Raw genomic sequence first — 21,500 nt, 5'->3', positions numbered from 1 at the left:
AGTACACATCCTTTTCCTACTCCTCTTCTTATAGGTATCTCTTTAGATTTGTATTGGTCTACTCGTATTATGGCTTATGATTACAATATCGTAATATTATTTTCAAGACAAAACAACAAAATATTAAATATTTACATTTTTAAAACTTGTGAAGTCTATTGATGGGTAAAATTTATCATTTTCTTTCAAATATACCTCCTATAGATGGATCAAAGATATTTGCAAATGAATTCAAAGTAACGTTACTACTTCAACCTCTAGAAATATTTAGACGGATTGTTTAGTTTTCAGGAGCAAGGTCCGGAAAAAATATATTGAATTAAAATTTAATAAACCTAGAAATTAACAAAAGGCCACAAGGCAGATGATAACGAAGTGAGCCTGCGAAAACAAATCTAAAGAAAAGAAGAAAAAGTTATCACACTGCGGAAAGGTGGAGCACACATTTTTCCTAAGAGCTTAAAACATCACTTTGTCACATTTTTTGGTGTAGTAATTATTTGAAAGAAGAGGAATTTATTCTTGGAACTACAGAAGTGTACCACTATTGAGAAGAAGAGTGCGAATAGAGAGTTTAAGGAACGAAGGAAGAGACAAACACAAGAAACTCGTGTATGTAAAAGATTTTTCCGCAAAACTTTATGCATTTCAGCTGATAGGGATGAAAATGCATAAAGGAAAAGGGAAAAGAAATATGTGCAGCCGATCTCTCGATTACCATTTTTGTTTAAATATTTATTTTCTGATGATTAAACAATCATAATGACCGATCGAATAGACATACTGGCAGACAACTGTAAGTTGAAAATACGTATGGTTTATTTTTTACTAGAAACTTCCAAAAACACAGCTTGTAATAAAATATAAGAAAAGGACACGTATTTTTAGACATATTGCATGTGCGAATTAAAACTGATTAATATAAAAGTTAAAATATATCAAAGCCAACATTATTCTCATATCATAAAAATTGTTAATTATTTAAATGGACACATTATGTTCATTCCCTTTTTTGTCTCTACCCATGTTACACATTCGTTAATTTTAATTTTAATATTATTAAAGCGTGAGGCTTATACAGACACACAAAGATGATAAAAGTAACAGCTGTTGGCCCAATTAATTCTTCTAATATATTCCAGGCATATACCGGAATTACGGATTAGAGCTACGACACTGGTAATACCATTGAATTGAAATGAAACGTGGACTATATTGTACCGTTGAAGACCATGCCGGTGCTGTTACGTGCTTCTTCAACGGACTTGTGATTATGAAAACAGAAAACACGACAGATTTTCAGCAAGCTCATTATATTTAAATGTGACATGCAACACGAAACAAAACTTGGCTTAAATGTTGTGTGTCGCCTATCAATATCCATATATGAGGCGGTAAATGTCCAAAGTGATATCACATTTTGTTTCTTTTAAAGAAGACCATAACATTTAATATCCACAGTTAAATATGTTAATCGTATGACACAGCTTTTCAATTGTTCATTCATTAGAAACAGTAGCAATTGGCAAATTTTACATATTCTGCTTTTATTTTTGAGTCAAAAAATGAGAATAAGCAATCTTTTGATGGACTATTTGAAGCAATGTAGAAATACTACAGGCAAACTAAATTAACTAATTGGGAAGTAAAAAAATGACAGAGGTGTGAGAATGACCTCAATTTGACAAATATAGAAGTTTATTACTTAATACTTAAATAGTTTTAAATAAACAATATTTTTCTTTAGACCAAAATATTCGATTAACAAAATTACTTTGAACTTTTTTTGAACCAGTAAAAAAAGAATAATAAAAATGTATTCCATAGAAACAGTTACAGAGTACTGATATGATTTCCGAAGGTTGAATAAATCGACAATTTATTAAGAAGTGGTTGTTTTATTTTATAATATATAACCAAATCCTAATGTCTACATTAAATTACGCTACTCGTATGACCCAAGTTACAGCTTTCCAGTTCTTTACTCAGTATAACCAATAGCAATTGGCAAATTTTTATACTTGGAGTTCAGTTTTAGGCTTCATTTTTTTGTACTCCATCCATCCAATGACACTACAGCCCAAATCGGGCCTTGGCCTCCTTCAACAGGCTTCTCGATTCAATCATCTCGATTTACCGCTGTTCTTTTCCATGAACGCGTTCCCAGGCAGTTCCTGGCATCCGCATCGACTTCGTCTTCCCATCTCTTTTTAGGTCTTTCAACAGATCTTTTTCCCTGCATTCTTGCATTTAGTAATTTTCTGGGGATTCTCTTCTCATGCATGCGGACCACGTGCCCTGCCCACCGTAATCTCTGCAGTTTAGTGTATTGTGCTAGAGTTGATTCGCTATATTGCTCGTATATTTCTCTATTATACCTAATTCGCCAGTTGTTGTTTTCACTTATTGGGCCCAGTATCCTAAGTAATATTTTTCTTTCAAACACATCTAATGCATTCGCAGATTTCTGTGTCACCACCGATGTTTCACAACCATAACTTACTATGGGCCTGATTATTGTTTTATAGACCCGGAGTTTTGTTTTCCGGTGTACGTCTCGCGATTTGAATATGTGGCCCATCGCGAAATAGGCTTTATTTGCCAGCATAAGCCTTCTATTTATTTCCGGTTCTTCTTCATTGCTTACGACCAGATCCATTCCTAGGTATGTGAATCTATTTACATGTTCTATATCGTCAATAAAGTGTTGTTGCACCGGTCTATTTGATCTGGTTTGTATGAGTAGTTTTGTTTTATTTGTATTTATTGCTAGCCCTACTGCTTCTGCACTCTGTTTTAACTCAACGTAGGTTTCTTCCGCTGTATTCACTGTTCTGCTCATTATGTTTAAATCATCTGCGTATGCTGCTAATTGGGTAGACTTGTTTATAAGTATGGTATTTCCGCTCACCGTCAACCGTCTAATTACATATTCAAGATTTTTTTGTACTATATACTATTATTTTTGAGTAAATTAGTTGGTTTCTGTGTATTTTTCTGCTTATTCTGTTGATGCCTGAGTAGTATTGTATACAGAATGAAAGAAGTTGTTTCTGATGAATTTGAGATTCAAATGAGAAAGTTAGCTGTCTCAAAAAAAGGAAGATTTTAATTATTTTTGAAACGGTTGTATTTATAAGAGAAAATCAATCAATCAGTTTTTTATTAGGGTGTACTTGTTACTTGTTTTTTATCAAAATATGTACCTTGTTTGATGCGTATCTAGTTTGAGACAGTAGCTACCTTCACTGTTGAATGTGCAGTTGATCCGAGCCATACACAATACAGTCGCTAGAGAGACTTTAATTTTTATCATGAAAAACAACTAACAACACAAGAAGTTCTTCAAAAATTAAAAATTAAATTAAAAAATATAAACTCTGAGAATAAGTTATGGAAGATGGACTAAGATAATTTTAGATTGAAGACCCTGAAGATATAAACGAAAATGAGGGAGACCACAGCCATAGGTGAGTTGGGTGGATGATCTGAAATACCATGCTGATTCGAGGTGGATGCATATGGCTCGTGATAGAGAAAGATGGAGAAGCGAAGGAGAGACCTATGTCCAATATTGGATGTCTCAATGGTAATAGATAGAGGGACTTTAAGGGTAATGGTAAATAAGCAATATATTGATTTTCTCAACCGTCAACTATAGTACCATATTGAACGTCTTAATCTCAAACTGACCTAAAAATATCGACGTAGAACTGCAAGTAAAACCTGAAGTCCTTAGTACATTAAAAAAAATCTTCTGCGATTAGTTTACAGATCACGAGTGAAGCTTATTATTCTTACAGAAAAATGTAACGATCTTGTGCTGATATAGCAACCTGTAGCAAAAAAAGCATCTGCTGATTTTGTTTACTTCTATTTCATTTGAAAATAATATCCTACATTTTATACGAATAATAGTAGTAATTTTAATATTTGACGAGGATTTTATAGACTTTAAACATTTCGTTGCTAAAAGAACCTAAAAGAAGTGAAGTATTTTATTTGTTGTCTTATTGTACGCTTTTTGTGAAAAATCAAATACACACTTTTTTCTTATGAGCTTTCTCTCTCTCTTTGTTACCGTCTCTTGTAAACGAGATTTGAACACTTTTCGGCGTTTCTTATCCAATAATGAAAGATGACTGATTGGCTAGATAAACGCATCCACTTCCGTCAACCCAGTGAAATTTGATCTAGAAGTCCTCTCTAGTCCTCTTTCTTTTACTATCCTCTCTATTTATTTATTTTGGTATTTGAACTATCACATCAACGTTCCATTCATTTGGTAGGTCTTCCTCAGATTATAGCTTGCTAAATAACTTTCGTATGTGAATTGCCGTTTGGACCTCCTCTAGCGTTGGGGGTCTAGTTAATTCATTTTCTTCTCCATCTTTCCCCAGTTCTTGTTGTTGTACCTCCTGTCGTGCCTGCTGCTGCCACAGTTGTTGTAATGGTGGTTGTGTCCCTTTGTTTAGTAATTCCTTAAAATATGTCATCCAGGTTCTCTTAATTTCGTCCATATCGCTAATGATTGCCAGGATGATTGGAACTGCCTGGGAACGCGTTCATGCAAAAGAACAGCGGTAAATAGAGATGATTGGAGAAGCCTGTTGAAGGAGGCCAAGGCCCGATTTGGGCTGTAGCGCCATTGGATGGAAATAACTTTCGTAGGGTCATAACTTTGATATGAACTGTTTTGTCTTAAATATTATTTTCGTCCTCTACTAATTAATAAGTAGATCGATTTTGATTTTCTGTTTATTTGAAAATCTTGCTTTATTTACTTACTATTCTTGATTCTAGCATCTTTTATGCAAAGAATAAAAATAGATTCATTAATTCCTATTCTTCTTAGGTCTTCTTCTTTATTCTAGGCGAACCGCTTGTTTACACTACACACACCTGCCTCGACGTTCAAATTGTCCTGCTGGCGATTTATCTCGAGCGATTCTCGCCAATCTTCTTTCTTTCATTCTGCTAATGTGTTTAATCTATCCATTTTCCTGTTTAGCACTCAATCGTTAATATCGTCTACCCCACATGTATTCCTTATGCCTTTACTTCTTTTCCTGTCTAGAAGAGTCTAGCTCTGCCACGAAGCACCTTACTTTCTGTTGTCTTAATCAATCTATTAGTCTTTGTTGTTTCTTGTCTAGTCTGTGCGATGTATGTCATTATATTAGTATAAGTATATTCTCGATTTAGCCTCAATGCCAATGTTTTTGCTATGCCGTATTGTTTAGGCAACGAGCTCTTGTTGTTTGTTCTGTCCTTCTGCTTCAACGTCGCCATAGCCTAATAGTTCTATGCCTAAGTATTTAAACTTCATCTCTTGCTAGATAATCTACCCATTCATCTCGAGTTTACATCTTGTAGGTGTCTTTAATATTGTCATACATTTTGTTTTAGTGACTGATATCACCATGTTGAACGATTTGGCTGTGAGGTTAAATTTCATCGTTCTCATATTTAGCAACCAACCATCTGCATAATACTAGATTTTAATCATTTAGAATCATCCTATATCCCCTCATTTGGGCACTTTCTTTATTATATCATCCAAAATAATGTTAAAGAGCAACTGGCTCAGTCATGACGAATTACATTCCCTTCTGGTACTGGATTAGTACGATCTCCTTTTATTTTAGCTTGAATTTGATTCTCTTTATACATACCTGTATTCTACAGTTTTCATTAGATTGTGTAGAATTTGTCTATCATACATGAGTTGTCTAATGTCTTTTAGTTGGACACGGTCGAAGACCTTCACTAGGTTAATGAAACATACGACAAAGAATATAAAAAACAAAATGAATGGCCTTATATCCTTAGAGGACGAATAACAAGGATTCCGATTGGACAGATTTACACTCTTCTTCTTAAAGTGCCTATCCGTTCCGGACGTTGGCGATCATCACGGCTATCTTCACTTTGCTTATTGCAGCGCGGAACAGTTCAGTGGTAGTAGTGTTATACCACTTTCGCAAATTTTGAAGCCAGGAAATGCGTCTTCTTCCCGGTCCTCTCTTACCATTTACTTTCCCTTGGAGAATCAGCTGGAGAAGGCCGTAACGTTCTTGGTTTCTCATTACATGACCTAGATATTCCAACTTTTTAGTTTTGACGGTCATGAGAATTTCACATTCTTTCCCCATTCTACGCAGGACCTCCACATTAGTAACTCTGTCAACCCAGGATATACGTAAGATGCGCCTATAACACCACATTTCGAAAGCTTCGAGCCGATTCATAGATGCAACAGTCAGTGTCCATGCTTCCATTCCGTAGAGCAGAACTGTGAATATGTAGCAGTTCAATAGACGGCATTTTGTTTTTAATGATATGTCTCGACTGTTGAAAATAGTTCTCATTCTAACGAATGCTGCTTTTGCTTTTATTATTCGCTGTTTAATTTCTGTTGAGTGGTCCCATTGGCTATTTAAATTGGTGCCTAGATATGTATATTGCTCGACTCTTTCGATATTCTGTTGGTTGATTGTAAGTTGAGCGTTTAGTATTGGTTTTTTACTAATTGTCATAAATTTGGTTTTCTTTATGTTAAGAGCTAGTCCGTATCTGTTGCTGACTTCTGTTATGCGATTTGTTAATATCTGTAAGTCATTCAGATTATCGGCAAAAACTATAGTGTCATCTGCATATCTAATGTTATTCAACCATTCACCGTTTATTAGTATTCCTTTCGCACAACCGTCTAAAGCTTCCTTAAATACCCATTCAGAATAAATATTGAACAACAATGGAGACAAAATACAGCCCTGTCGTACTCCACGTTCTATTGCAATTTTATCAGTTAACTGGTCTTCTATTTTGATTTTGGCCGTTTGATTGTAGTAAATGTTTCTGATAATTCTAAGATCTTTGTTGTCAATTCCAATTTCTTGCATTAGAGTCATTAATTTGTCATGTTTTACTCTGTCAAATGCCTTCTGGTAATCTATAAAGCATACGTATATATCACAATTCACATCCCTGCATCTCTGAAATAGCACCTGTACAGCAAAAAGGGCCTCCCGTGTTCCCAGAGCATCACGAAATCCGAATTGTGTTCTTGTTAGTTGTTCCTCACATTTTGTATATATTCTTTTGTGGATGACCTTTAGAAATGTTTTAAGTAAATGGCTCATAAGGCTTATAATTCTATAGTCTTCGCACTTTCTCGCATTGGGTTTTTTTGGAAGATTTATAAAAGTTGACACTAACCACTCTTGGGGAACCACGCCCGTATCATATATACTGTTAAATATATTTGTCAACCATTTTATGCCATCATAGTCCATAAGTTTTAAGAATTCTGAGTGAAAATTATCAGGGCCTACTGCTTTACCATCTTTGGTGCTTTTGATGGCATATTTTACTTCTTCGACTGTAAATGGTGGTCCAGATTCGCAATTGGTGTTTGTTGTAATACCAGTGTTACTTCGTATATCTTCAAAAGTTTTTTCCACGTATTTGATCCAAATATCTCTTTTATGCTCTATTTCCAGTACTATGTTTCCCTGATTATCTGTCAGGAATCCAGTGTTCTTGTGTTTATATAAGCCTGCCGCTTCTTTAATCTTTTTATGGAGGTTAAATGAATCATGTTTTTGTTGTAATGACTCTATCTCTGTACACTTCGAGCTAAACCAATTTTCTTTTGCTATTTTAATAGCCCTTTTTATTTCGTTATTTATGTTGTTGTAGTAATTCTTATTATCTTTAGCGTTTCTTCTGTCTTCCATCATACATAGAATCTCCTCCGTCATCCATTCCTTTTTATTTGTTCTTTCAGGTTTTAAGTATTTTTCTGTTATTTCTTGACTTACTTTGTGCAAATTTTCTAGTTCTACATCTGTGTTATCTGTTTCTGTACGGGCCCATGGTTTTTCTGTACGAGCCCACGTTTTTTCTTTTAGGCGTTTTTGTACCTTTTCCTTTACTGTTTTATTTTTCAGTTGGTTAATATCGTACTTCATAATTTTTGGTCTTTGAACTTTCTTTAAACTAAGTTTCATTTTGGCGATAAGTGGATTGTGGTCCGAATTTATGTCGGATCCCGGGTACGCTTTAACAGATGTTATAGAGTTTCTAAATCGTTTGTTAATAAGAATATAGTCTATTTGATTTCGTACTGTGTGATCTGGAGTATCCTGGGGAGATTTCCACGTATATAGTCGTCTTGGAGGAAGATCATAAAAGGTGTTTGTCACTACGAGCTGTTCTTCAGTTGCAAATTCAATCAAACGGTCTCCGCGTTCATTACGTTCCCCTAGACCAAAGGATCCCACTAAATTTCCACTTTGTCCTTTGCCAACTTTGGCATTAAAGTCTCCCATTATTAGTATTATTTCGTTTTTCCGAATCCTTTTGACAATATTAGTAAGGTCATTGTAAAATTCTTCTATGATTTCTTCTGGGGCGTCCGCTGTAGGAGCGTATACTTGAATAATGTTTGTTTTTATGGGAGTTGTGTTTAGCTGAACTAAGAGCATCCTTTCTGATACAGGTACAAAGTGACTGACACAATTGGCGATTTTATTATTCATAATTAGGCCCACTCCATTTATATGTTCGTTCTTAAGATTTCCTGAGTAAAATATTTTGTGATCTTTGATAACTCGGTATCCCGTATCTGTCCAGCGCATTTCGCTTATTCCCATAATATTAATCGAGAGTCTTTCCATTTCTTGAATGGCATTATAGATTTTTCCCGCCTCGTACATTGTTCTAACGTTCCATGTACCTATCTTTATGGCTGTTCGCAATACTCTTAGAGATCCATCATCCAGAATGTAGTTTGGTTCGTGAGGATTTCTCTTGATAACGACCTGGAAGGCCTCACGGTTTGAGCTAGATTTACCTTCCCTGCCGGATCTTGAATTCCGATTTTCATGATCAGTAGTCGGAATCTTAAAGTTTTTTATCACCATGATAATTGTACTAGAGATACTTACAAGAAGTCTTTAATGCAGTGGTTTCTCCTTGCCTTCTGCATCCTTATGCCGTTCACTAAAAGTCTTAGTTCCTCCGCCTTCGAAGCCGATTTCTCAAACTCCAGGACAAAAGAGTGCCCTAAGATCGCAGTATCACAGCCGCTTAACTCATGATGTGAGTGTCGCCTGTGAGTATCTGGAATTAAGCCTACAGGATTTTTACTTCCCACAGCCTTAATCCAGTAATGACATTACTGCTGCCTAATGTCATATCCTCAGTTGATCCGCGGGTACTTATTTGGCAATGCCTTATTCGTACCTGTCCTGCATATCTGCAGGAACTTTCCCTATCAGCCATATGGGACGTGCCGTGTCGAGGTTGAGGATATCCCCCGCCCAGTCTGTCTTCAGTGAAGTACAGAAGAGCCCCTACTCAGTTCGGAGCTCCTCCTCCACGGTTCCAGATTTACACAGATTTTACTCCAGATTTACACAGATGCCGCCATTGTCCTAAGACCAGTAATAGTAAACATTAATAGCATACAAGCCCACCTATATATGTTTTATTAACCAATAAATATTACATACATTAATTAATAATTTGAATTAAATTTCACCACCATACAAAAATTATAAATTAATTTGTTGTAGTATTACAAGTAGGTCATATAGAAAGAAAAAAACGCTCTATAGTAGGTTTGGCACGATCTAGTGGTTTAATACAATGTGTTTTTGGAATACTGCCAAAAAATATTGAGCACTTATCAAATACTTTGTAACTGGAGATTTAAATGGACCACGAAAATCTGGGTGAATAAATAAAAGATATCTATAAATCAGAGTTTAAAAGTTTGAGCGAAGTGAAAATTTATAGAGACTATTACATAGCTATGTCAATTTACTACTCTGTTTTAGCTGAAGATACCAATTAAATTAGACCAAGAATTATGTTTTAAATCAAGAAAGACTATAAATATCATCATTTGAAAACTGTTCGTATAAAAATATTATATAAAAAAATTATATAAAATACAGTTGGACTCAGAAATATTTGCAAGATTACCCACGAAACAATTTTTACCTTCAGATTCATAAAGGTAAAAGGTGAAGAAAACTTTCTAGTTTAATGTGATGATATGTAAGTACAGGCTACTCAATAATTAGAACTACCTAAAATATATTAGAGAACTTCCACTTTATAGACATTAATAATAATCCGGGGTTGGTGTCTTGGGACCAAAAAAATCTCTTAAATTATTGTAATTCGAAAGTCGAGGAGTATTGCTTTGACGTTCATATTTCAACTGGTTTCTAATTCATCCCATTTAAGAGAATGTTTTTTTTTATTTCGGGGTAAAGCTAAGTGCTGAACTTCGTAAGGTGATTTATCATTTCCTTCTCTGTCAACCTTTATAATCCATATTAAAATACCATTATAACTATGGGCTATATATGTATCTCACATCAGCTCAAAAGGTTTACTTGGCCGCTAGAGATTTAAATACTCTCTGAATTGCACTTAGCCCTTTGTCCTGGGCGAACATGACTGTTACTCTCATTTCTATCTAACGGTGTTTTTTTTATTTTTATATTATTTATAGTTTACTGGGCAAGCTTTAATATGCTTTCTCCAAGTCTATAAAGATCATATGTGGTTTAATATTTTTCTCTTTGTTCTTTTCTGTCACCTCCTTTCTGTCACTGTCACATGATGAACATTTTATCTAGACACGATCTGGCGTTTCGGAATCCGGCTTGTTCTTGGCCATAATGGTCCATGTGTTGTTCTATTTTTTTTTATTACTGTGGAAAAGATTCTTGCTATTGAAGGCGTTACACTGATTCCTATAGTTATTTGGTGACCTTTTGACACGTTTTTTGAAAAAGGAGGACATGTATGATATATTCCACTCCTCTAGATATCTCCTTTTCTGCTTCGATTTTATTGAACAACAATCGTATGAATGACACGATTATTGCGCCTCCATATTTCAGCAGTTCCACTTTTATGTTCTCTGGTCCTGGTGCTTTGTTGTTTTTGGCTTTCTTTATTGCTGTAGTTATAGTTAGTTTAAAGCAAAGACACAAGTGATAAAAGTTTAAAGAAAAAGAAAAATATCTAAACTTCAAAGTGCCCTAGCAATTTCTTTAATATGAGTTGAACTTTGATCACCTCATCATTTGCCTTTTCTGTTAAAATATTTTTAAACACATTTATAATATATTATTATATTCTTAATAATTGTATTTTGTGTACTAATGACTGTGTCTATTATCTAAGTAAAATAAATAATATTTTGTTAATTTAATTTAAAAAATCTATCTAAAATTGTATTCTTCCCGCTATAGGCCCACTATTATATCGTTCTTCTTCTTCACGTGCCATCTCCGCGACGGAGGTTGGCAATCATCATGGCTATTCTAATCTTAGATGCTGCTGCTCTGAATAGTTCAATTGATGTGCATCCGTACCATTCCCTCAAGTTACGCAACCATGAATTATATCGTTGGTTGTATGCAATTGTGGCTTAAAAAATTGAGTTAACATCACAAGAGGGCTTGAAAAAGCCTTATTTACGACCTGCAAAACTGGCACAATAATAATAGCAACAATGTCCGCTAGACGTCACTTGTGTCGCTATGAGATGTTGTTGATATCAAGTTTCTATGCAATACCGGCACTTTCGAGTTGTTCCACTATATCAGGAAATTTTAGATATTTTTAAACCGTGTCAGTGAGAATTTTGGAGTGGTGTCACATTAAATAAAAGAAATAAAATAAAAATCATTTCAAAATTTCTTCCATAACTCATCGCTATTTAATTGTCGGCTATACTCAAAATGAGGGTGACAGCTGCCACTCTTTAATAGAAAGAATCTTTAAAAGGAGGGCATATTTATCTACCGACTCATTACGCTATAAGTACACAAATTATGTCATAATGATTTTTTTTTAACCTAAAAAAGTTAAATTTCAATTAGACAATTTTCAATGAAGACGTCCAAGAAAATACTTTTAATTTCAACAATATTTGTGAAATTCCTGTAATGTGCAGAAATATGTCTAGGTGCCATTAATATTTCCTTGTATAGTCTTTCCACTCTACTTAAAACCGTAAAAATCGTAAACAACCAGCAAATAAGTACTTTTTAAAATATAGTAGCAACATTACTAAGCAAAAACATGCTTAACAGGACATTGACATTAGAAACGTACAGAAATATAAACACACAACACCATCATTTTTTAGTAATTACAGTAAAACTCACTCAAGCACCTTGACCTTTAAAAGCTAAAATGTGCAATGTCAGAAGAAGGTAGAGAAAACATGGATAGTGCATGTCATGATGTGGCTCAATATAACTCTTGACCTACCTTAACTACAACAAAGATTAATGATATTGCGTTTCAGAAGCGGATTTCTCTTGGTGAAGTTTCTGTCTTTTCGGTTCGCTTGTTACTCATAAATAATGTAGAAATCGATATTATCTTTGAATCGTTCACACCCTTATGTATTTTTAAAAATAGGTACCGAAAACGGGGTTGTGACAACGCTGAGAATTGCACGCAAAAAAATATATTTTATTGATTATTCTTTTTTCATACAAGCACATTCTGCCTGTTTTTTATTGTGTCTCTGAACAATGACCATAAATAAGTTGCTGTTTTATTGTTTTTTTAAGATTCTAACCACAGTAGTTTTAATGGAAATTAATGGTTTATACTCATATAATTTATATTCTGATTTTGTAAATTTTTATCTTTTATTGCTTCCCATTTTGCTTCACAAATTTCTGTATTTATCTTAACTATCTTTTTCTATTTGTTTTAAGTTCTTGGTTTACTCATTTCCCTCTTACTTGATTTCTCCTATTGGACAATTTTTTTGCTATGAAGATCACCTTATGGAAAGGATCAACATAATTCCCTTCGTCGTTATCCCTTTGCGGGATTGATTGTTCTAACTACATTTTTACAGAGTTTTTAGTGTCGGTTTGTATCAATATTAATTTCTTTTATATACAGGTTGTCACAAAAAGATTGGTCATAAATTATACCATGTTTTTTAGGAATGAAAATGAGTTGATTTAGTCGTACTAACCTAACTTATCTGTATGCAAAAGTACAGCCAAAAAAGTTACAACATTAAACCTAATTTTTTAATATTGCTTCAAAACGGTTTAAACATTTTTTTTTGATTTTTCTAGATGTTTAGAGGGCCTCCAAACCTTTTCTCCACAACTTTTTTGTATTCTAATATTTGGTTCCAAATGGGACGTCAATAGAATGAAATACCCAATTTACAACTTTTTTTTCAGTTAGTATTACTTTGTAATGAGACATCCAGAGAGGAATAACCTTCTACACCTCATAATACAGGGTATGATCGCCGGAAGGAGAGGCCCAGGCCGACGAAGAATATCCTGGCTCTGAAATCTCCGGGAATGGTATCAAGAGACCACCGCTAATTTATTTAGAGCCGCCGTAAACAAAGTTATTATTGCCAATATGATCGCCAACGTTCGATAACCTTAGAGGGTACTGAAAGAAGAAGATTACTTTGTAAAATCATTAATTTAGAAGACATAACCAAATTTTTTAATGAAATATCCAGATTTAGCCATAGGTACAACTCACACTCCCTCTAAGGGGAAAATTCACGCATCCCTAATAACTACGCTATCAAAACGATTGAGATCTGGTGGGACTTTTTCCGTGTTATCGAGACCTAGGTGACTTCGCACGTTGGAGTATTTCCGCATGGTCTTATACAGGTGTTCACTTAGACCTAGATGTTTTATGATTTCTAGGAAGTTTTTCGGAATAACACCAATAGTGGATAGAATAAAAGTATTCAAAATGACCTTACCTATCCTATAACAAGATTTAGATCGTTTCAATGAATACTGAATATTTTAAAAACTTAAATGTCTGTCGAAATGCATTAGCAGCTTCTACGGTTCTTTAAGTATTCTGCACTACTTATTTCCACGGAATAAACATAATCTTTCATAAATGCCTTAAAAAATCCATTGGATTAAGATCTGGACCACGCGGTGTTATTCAATTAGGGCATCGGGCCCATTTCCAATCCAAACTGCTGGATATTGTTAAAATAAAAATTCTTAACCTTGGCGCTATAACGGGATAGAACACCATCCTAAAGAAAAACACATACTTTATTTGATCGCTAACGGTACATCTTCCAAATAGAGAGACAAAATTTCAGCAGTAAACGTCGATATTCTTTTTTCTTCTTAACTACTCAATACTTCAATTGCGTACATTATTATATCATAGTCTTATGGCAATCTTGTAATCTTTACGATTCTGTGATAAAAAGGAGTCTGTACCACGCCCTAAGAGTACTTGGAATTTCAGAAAAGATGATCAGAATAGTTAAAATGATCTTAATGACGACTGACAATAGAGTGAGGATAAAAGAAAGCCTAACAGGAAAATTTGAAGTATTTGAAGATCTGCTGTCCACAATCCCCCGGAAGAAATGACGAGAGAGAGAAAGAGAGAGAGAGAGAGAGAGAGAGAGAGAGAGAGAGAGAGAGAGAGAGAGAGAGAGAGAGAGAGAGAGAGAGAGAGAGAGTGGAATACGAACGAAAGGTATGATTTATGACAACATAAGCCAGGTCCTGGCCTTAAGGAGCGATAAGGGTCTACCGCTCGCTACCTGGAACGAAACACGGAGCTTCCTTGCTGACAGTCTGTGGATGAATGAAGGTAGTGCTTCGGAAGTGATACCGGCCTTACAGCGGCCATTCCGCTTTCGGATCGCTGTATAACAGAGGAGGGTCTGGTTTAACGTAGACTCGGCAACGAGAGGGTGTTTTAAAGTACTAGGGAATTATCGCTGTGAGTACAAAGAACGAATTCTGCACTAAAATAAAGGTCCTGGCCTTTGCGGACGATGTAGTGTTAATGGAAAGAACTAAAGGGGGACTTCTAAGGATTTTCCAACTCTTTGAAGTGAAAGATAAACACTATGGACTGATTATTAATAAGCAAAAAACAAAGTCTATGGAAATGTTATTCGTTCTAGCGCACTGAGATTTCTTTGAAACTTTCTACGTCATTCACGAGATACAAGTAAATACTTGTAAGAGACTGCGAGTAGCGAGTGCTTGTATCTTCTTCCACAAACATATATCGACCGTGAGCAAATGTTGTGGTTTTCTGTGGAGAAAAAACATTTCTCCTTGATCAATATGTTAAGATGTTAAGACCAGAATGATGATATGAACGTACCCTAAAAAGGATTCTAAATATTAAAACTAGTTCAAAAAATTACCAAGTGGCCATAAACAGATAGGAGAGAGTAGATTATGTAAAGGCGCATGTAAATACCCATCTGTTTTTAACTTCTCCTACAGTAAATTAGTGAAGAACTGAAGTATAATATAAATCATCATCAACTACCTACCCTAAAATATTTTTCAAGGTTCGCCACTGTCATCAAATTCAACATAAAATCCCATTTAAACTCCATCTCTCATTGTTGTCGCCTAGCTTATTTAAAATAATAAAATGAACACTGACACTGATGTGACAAATAAATTTTATCCTACTTACACTCACCACGCGAAATATAAAACTGACCTCATAGTCTAGGTATTTGGCAACTAGATGAATAACAATTTAACTCTTTTTCAACAATGCCACCACCTACAACAATAATTGCTGGTGTTTAGAAACAATTATTGTACAGGAGAGGAATCTATTTTAATGAGGAAAAGTGGAATAGAATTACTAATTAAGAGTTCATGTGGCGCAATGAGAAAACCTATTTTTAGAATTGTCTAATTCGGAGACATTCCAGAGACGTCCAGTGAAATTATTTTGATATTGCTACATACAAATACGATGATTCTTCCGAAAATTATTTTTTAATATTTCTCTTAAACTTGAGAACTGTATATAATAAACTTAACCATGACAAAATTTATGACAACGTAGAAATGAAAAACTCTACAACTTATATTCTGTCACGTAGGCATCACCACTCACCTTGAACTAACACCACCCACCTCTTTTAGTGGTGGGTGGTGTTAGTTCAATTCAAAAAGTGTAGATCTTGCGCTTTCATTTCCCATTGTTTTACCCTAATCATAGATAAATCGGCTTCAACATCATCCTGCCATCTTTTTCTGGGACGGTCTACTGATCTTCTACCGTCTGGTCTCCCAAAAATCACTGCCTTTAGCACTCTGTCTTCCTCTGATCTTATTACATGACCTCTTCATCTTATCCGGGCTTTTTACTTTTTGTTTTACTTTACATATTTAATAATATTTGAAAGTCAGTTACGATTTCTCGTAAAATAAGCACGTCTCAGAGCTCTGGTATATCAAAATATTCTTTAGAGTTATCCCTATTATGTAAGGATTTATTTATTACATATCCTTTCGGAAAACGTATCTTATTTATGGGCAAAATCCTCTACAAAGTTTTTGCGAGACCCCAAAATGGCTAAATATTCTCCGAGTAGACACTCTAATTCTGGCTTACATTTTAATGCTGCACATGTTCCCTATTTTACATTTGGGTATCCGCCCCATTAAGTTTTGGAATTCTTAATTTCTCCAAAGTATTTTAACTTAATTAATAAAATAGTTTAGTGTCTATTAACAATGCAATTAGCATTTGTTTATTTTCTTGTCGCTAACTAAATTTGATATCAAAATCACGTAGAAATTTCAGAGCAGATTTTTGCTTAAAATTCAGAAAAAATACAGAACAAAACAAAAATTATCTCACAGAATTGGAGTAAGAGACAAGCAGGAACCAGAGGTGGTAAATAAGGTGGACAATTAATTACATTGCTACCCTGAGACAAAAAAAAACTGGAAAATGGCATAGATAATCATCACATATTTATATACTACAAAGCAGCCTGCGACTCTGTAAATAGAAGATAAACGTTCAAAGCAATAAAAAAGCTAGTAGTGCCAAATCAGTTGGTAAATTTAACAAAACTAACTCTCGAAAAAGTTAAATGTAGAGTACGAATCCAGGAGGAACTGTCTGAACCTTTTAAAACAAATAACGGGCTGCACCAGGGAGACCCTATCTCCTGAATACTGTTCAATCTGGCTCTGGAAAAAATTAATATGTATGTCACAAATCACGATCACAAATCACCGGTTCAATATATAACAAATCAATGCAAATCCTGATATTAATATTAGTTTTTGGGAGAACGGAAAACGCTAGATGAGATGCCTATGTAGCACTAAATAAATCAGCTACAAAAATGTATTTAATAATAAACACCAACAAAACAAAGTACATGGAAATAAACACGCAACCACAAATCCTACAACTTGTTATAGAAAACGACGTCATCGAAGCAGTGAACAGTGAACGAATTTGTAAACCTAAGAGCGCTCGTTAACACTGAAAATACCACAGAATTTGCACGGCCAACAGATGCTATTTTGGACTCAATCTCCTGCTTAAATCCTCAATTATATCGAGAAATAGAAAGGTAAATCTCCACAAAACAATAATACGCCCATTTCTAACATACGGTTCAGAGACCTGGACTCTAACAAAAAGTAATAAAAACATAATGAGTTGGAAATAATAAAAACGTGTTAAGATGTTTCGAAAAAAAAACTACTAAGGCGAATATATGAAGTGGTGAATGACAATGAAGTGTGAAGAAGACAATACAACTTTAGAGAATATTCCAGGAACCAGATATCGTAAAATATATTAAGATATGACGTCTGAGATGGATAGGGCATGTAATGCAGATGTAACAAAATGACCCAGCTAGAAAATCGCTCCTTGACAGACCCATTGGTCACAGAAGAAGAGGAAGACCCAAAATAAGGTTCCTTGATATCATCGATGAAGAAATAAGAAACATGGGAATCCGTGTTTGAAGGCGATAGGACTGGAGAGAAATTTTTGAATGAATGTCAGAATACTAATTGTAAGTCTAAAAATAGAAGATGCATTTTCCGACCAACTGGAAACATTTTAAAATCATCTTTCTACTAAAACCAAGGAAGGACGGAAGAAGACCCGAAAGCTACAGGCCAGTATCCATCCTGGAAATATAAGGAAAAATCCTGAAGAAAATCATCTATGGAAGATTAATGAAGCATACAGAAAGAAGAAGAATCATCCAAGACGACCAATTCGGATTCAGAAGAGGAAGAAACTGCGAACTCTAGCTAGCAAGAGTCATAAGTGATCACTTTGACATCGAAAAGGCGTACGAGACAGTCCGGAAACTCTCATCTACAAGATGGACAAAGCTAGATTGCCTTAATATTTTGTTAATATATGTGATACATATTTATCTAATAGAAGATTTTAAGTTTCAGATGACCAAAATGTGTCCAGGATAAAAGAAATCCAAGATGGGATGCTACAGGGCAATATATTGTCGCCCATTTTGTACAATATCTTTGTTTCAGATCTAACAACAGATACAAGAACTAGTACAGCTCTATACGCGGATGACATGGCAATATATGCATTAGAAAAAGACGACAGAAGAATAGTCCATAACATTGAAAATCACTTAGGAACGATAGCGGAGTTCACAGAGAAATGAAAAATCAAGATCAACACCGAAAAGACGCCATTCATCATATTCAATCAGGAGAAAAATCCACCAGTAGTCGAGCTCACAATGGGAGGAAACAGAATCCAATCAGAAGAATCAGTTAAATACCTAGGAGTTCATCTCGAAAAGAAACTTAACTTCACGAAGAACACTCAACAAGTCAAGGTAAAAGCTACTGTTAAAAAAAAAAAGACTAATACGACCTTATATTTTTAGATCCAGCCCACTATCGAAGGCCAGGAAAATCCAACTTTACCAGACACACGTGAGATCGGTGATATTATATGCAGTTCTAGTATTAAGTTCCACATCAAAGACCAACTGGAAGAAACTGAAAGTGCTATAGACTTATCGACAGGGCAACATGGGAAGATAGAAAAACAAACGCAACTATCAGAGAATGGCTCCAGTATAGTGTGACCACCAAGTCACAAGAAGACTCGTAAAGACCAGGGACATCCCCGCTAAGAACCGAATACAGAGGATGTACAAACAAAAACACAGATTGACTGACCGTCTGATCAGAATCTAGTCGGATGGTTGCCAAAGACAACCGATCAGGAAAGTAGGTACAAACCCAAAACAAGTACTCACAGAAAAAGAAGCCAAGGAATCCATGATTGAAATAACCACATTTCTAAAAGGAGGAATAATATTTGGAAATCGAGGTCCACGAAGAGAATCGAATAAAAGAGATGCTTTTATCTAGTAGCAGACAAAACATATGGAGTTATCGAGAAAAATTATTGACAGACAATTGATTTTATTGTCATAGATTGGAAGATTGTCACCCAAAGGTGTCAAACGAAACACAAGAGGCATACCATAATTACAAGACAATTAAAAACGAAATACATGCACTTGTAGAAAAAATAAAAAATGATCACTGTGAACGCTTTTCGAAAGAAATGGAAGAGGTCAAAGAACGGAGGTAAAGGAACTAATAAAACCAAAACACATAGAAAAAGATGCGTGGATTGACTACCTAAAAAAGCTATATGCAGAAGAAGAACAAATGACGCTAGAACCGGAACACCAGAAATTCTTTATAGTCGTTATAAAGCAAATTACTGAGAAGTCACTAGAGTATAATAGACCAACATTTCTGTGTCTGATTGACCTAAAGAAAACGTTTGACAGAGTAAGACTCAAAGATGTAATCCATCTTCTGTATAACATAGAATTATAAATATTATAAAAACTATCGAAAACATCTACCAAAACAACAAAATGGAAGTTAAAATAGATGGACAACTTACAGAAACTATAGAAATAGGCAGCGGAATAAGACAAGGGGATTCATTGAGCCCCATCCTCTTTAATTTATTCATGGATGAAATCATCAAAAGCATTAACAAAGGAAGAGGATACAGAATGGGAAACTAAGAAATAAAAATACTCTGTTACGCAGACAACGCAATATTGATAGCCCAAGATTAAAGTAGTCTGCAAAGACTGGTCCACAGATTTAAAATAAGAGCAAAAGAATTGAATATGACAATCTCATCTCAGAAAACTAAAACAAAAGTAGTCAGCAAAGAACCAACCAGAAAATACCTGGGAATTACACTGTCTAGCTATGAAGACCTGGACAAAGAAGTGAGAGATCAAGTACAAAAAGCAAATATCTATATGGCGAAAGAGAAACATTAAAACTGAGATGTAGTCAAGAATTTATAAAGCCAGTGTAAAACCAATAATGACATATGCCTCAGAAACAAGACCCGACACAGCCACAACGCCAAGCCTACTGGAAACTGCAGAGATGAGAGTACTGAGAAGAATTACGAGAATTACTGAGAGATCGAAAGAGAAGTGAAAACATTAGAAGAAAATGTAACGAACAGTGTATAAATAAATGGACACAAAATAGAAAAAAAAATGGAATAACCAAATAAGCAGAATGGAGGAGACCAGTGTCGTCAAAATAGCAAGAGATAAGTCACCAATCGGCAGAAGTATCGGACGACCGCGCAAAAGATGGAGTGACAACCTTCCATAAAGGTATTAATCCGCCAATGAGCAAGCAGAATTGCTTATAAAGGGGAAGAAGAAGACGAAGATTGGAAGATTATAATGTACAATAAAAAATAAGAGCAACAAATTCAAATTGTCTCATGTAATTAAATATAAAATGAATAAATAAAACCCAAAGGCAGCAAAATTTAAAAACCCAAGAAATAGTGAGAATAGCGCAAAGTGACATTATAAAGGAAGACATTTGAAACCACATTAAAGAAAAATAGAGCAAAAGAAAATTAGGCAAGATATGCAATCAAACAAAAAAACGAGAAATGAATATATTTTATTGAAGATTAAAGCTATGGTATAGAAGCCCCTACAAGTGAATAAACGATATTAAATAAGTACTAGGTATGGTAAAAATAACAGGAAGCTTTAAATCATGTAAAAAGAAAAAAGTGTTGTATAATGATTATGTGTTTAGGATATTTTTTTAATTTTTAATCATTTAGTAAATTGATTTTTAGCATAATACATAATATATATATAATAAGTGAAAAAGTATAGCGAATAATTTTCTAGTTAATTCCACCCGTCAAAATATATAATTCTCAAATAAACGAATCAATTAACGCTGAAACAAAATTATATAGAGATAATTTTCCAGTGCCAAAGTGCTAATCACCCAAAAAACAGTAAATCAAGTAGAAAATGGCAGTAATCCATGCTTGAGAAATTCACTTAATGTAAATGTGCAAAATTTTGGTATTGATCCATGAAAACCGCCACACATGCGCGGTCCATACTCAGCGCACGCTACTGAAATAAACAATGGTCCATTCTCGCGCCAATCGATGTGCTAACTACCAAAACCGTGCAATAAAAAATTCAAAAAATATAAAAAATATTGCTAAAGGATTCGACAAACACTTAATATATAAGTATAAAATATATTTTTTTAAAAAGTATATTAAAATAGTTATTTTAGTGAAATATTACAACTTAATTT

General features: G+C 34.6%; 1 long non-coding RNA gene across 1 annotated transcript in view; it reads right to left on the bottom strand.

The window, feature by feature from the left end:
- Positions 1-21,500, bottom strand: part of LOC140433260 (uncharacterized) — a 121,885-nt gene that overhangs the window by 100,197 nt on the left and 188 nt on the right. The window lies entirely within an intron of this gene.

The sequence above is a fragment of the Diabrotica undecimpunctata genome, chromosome 2 (genome assembly GCF_040954645.1).
Source record: "Diabrotica undecimpunctata isolate CICGRU chromosome 2, icDiaUnde3, whole genome shotgun sequence".
Lineage (NCBI taxonomy): Eukaryota > Metazoa > Arthropoda > Insecta > Coleoptera > Chrysomelidae > Diabrotica > Diabrotica undecimpunctata.
The sequence above is the reverse complement of the archived record's forward strand: the minus strand, read 5'-3'. Positions and strand labels throughout refer to the sequence as shown.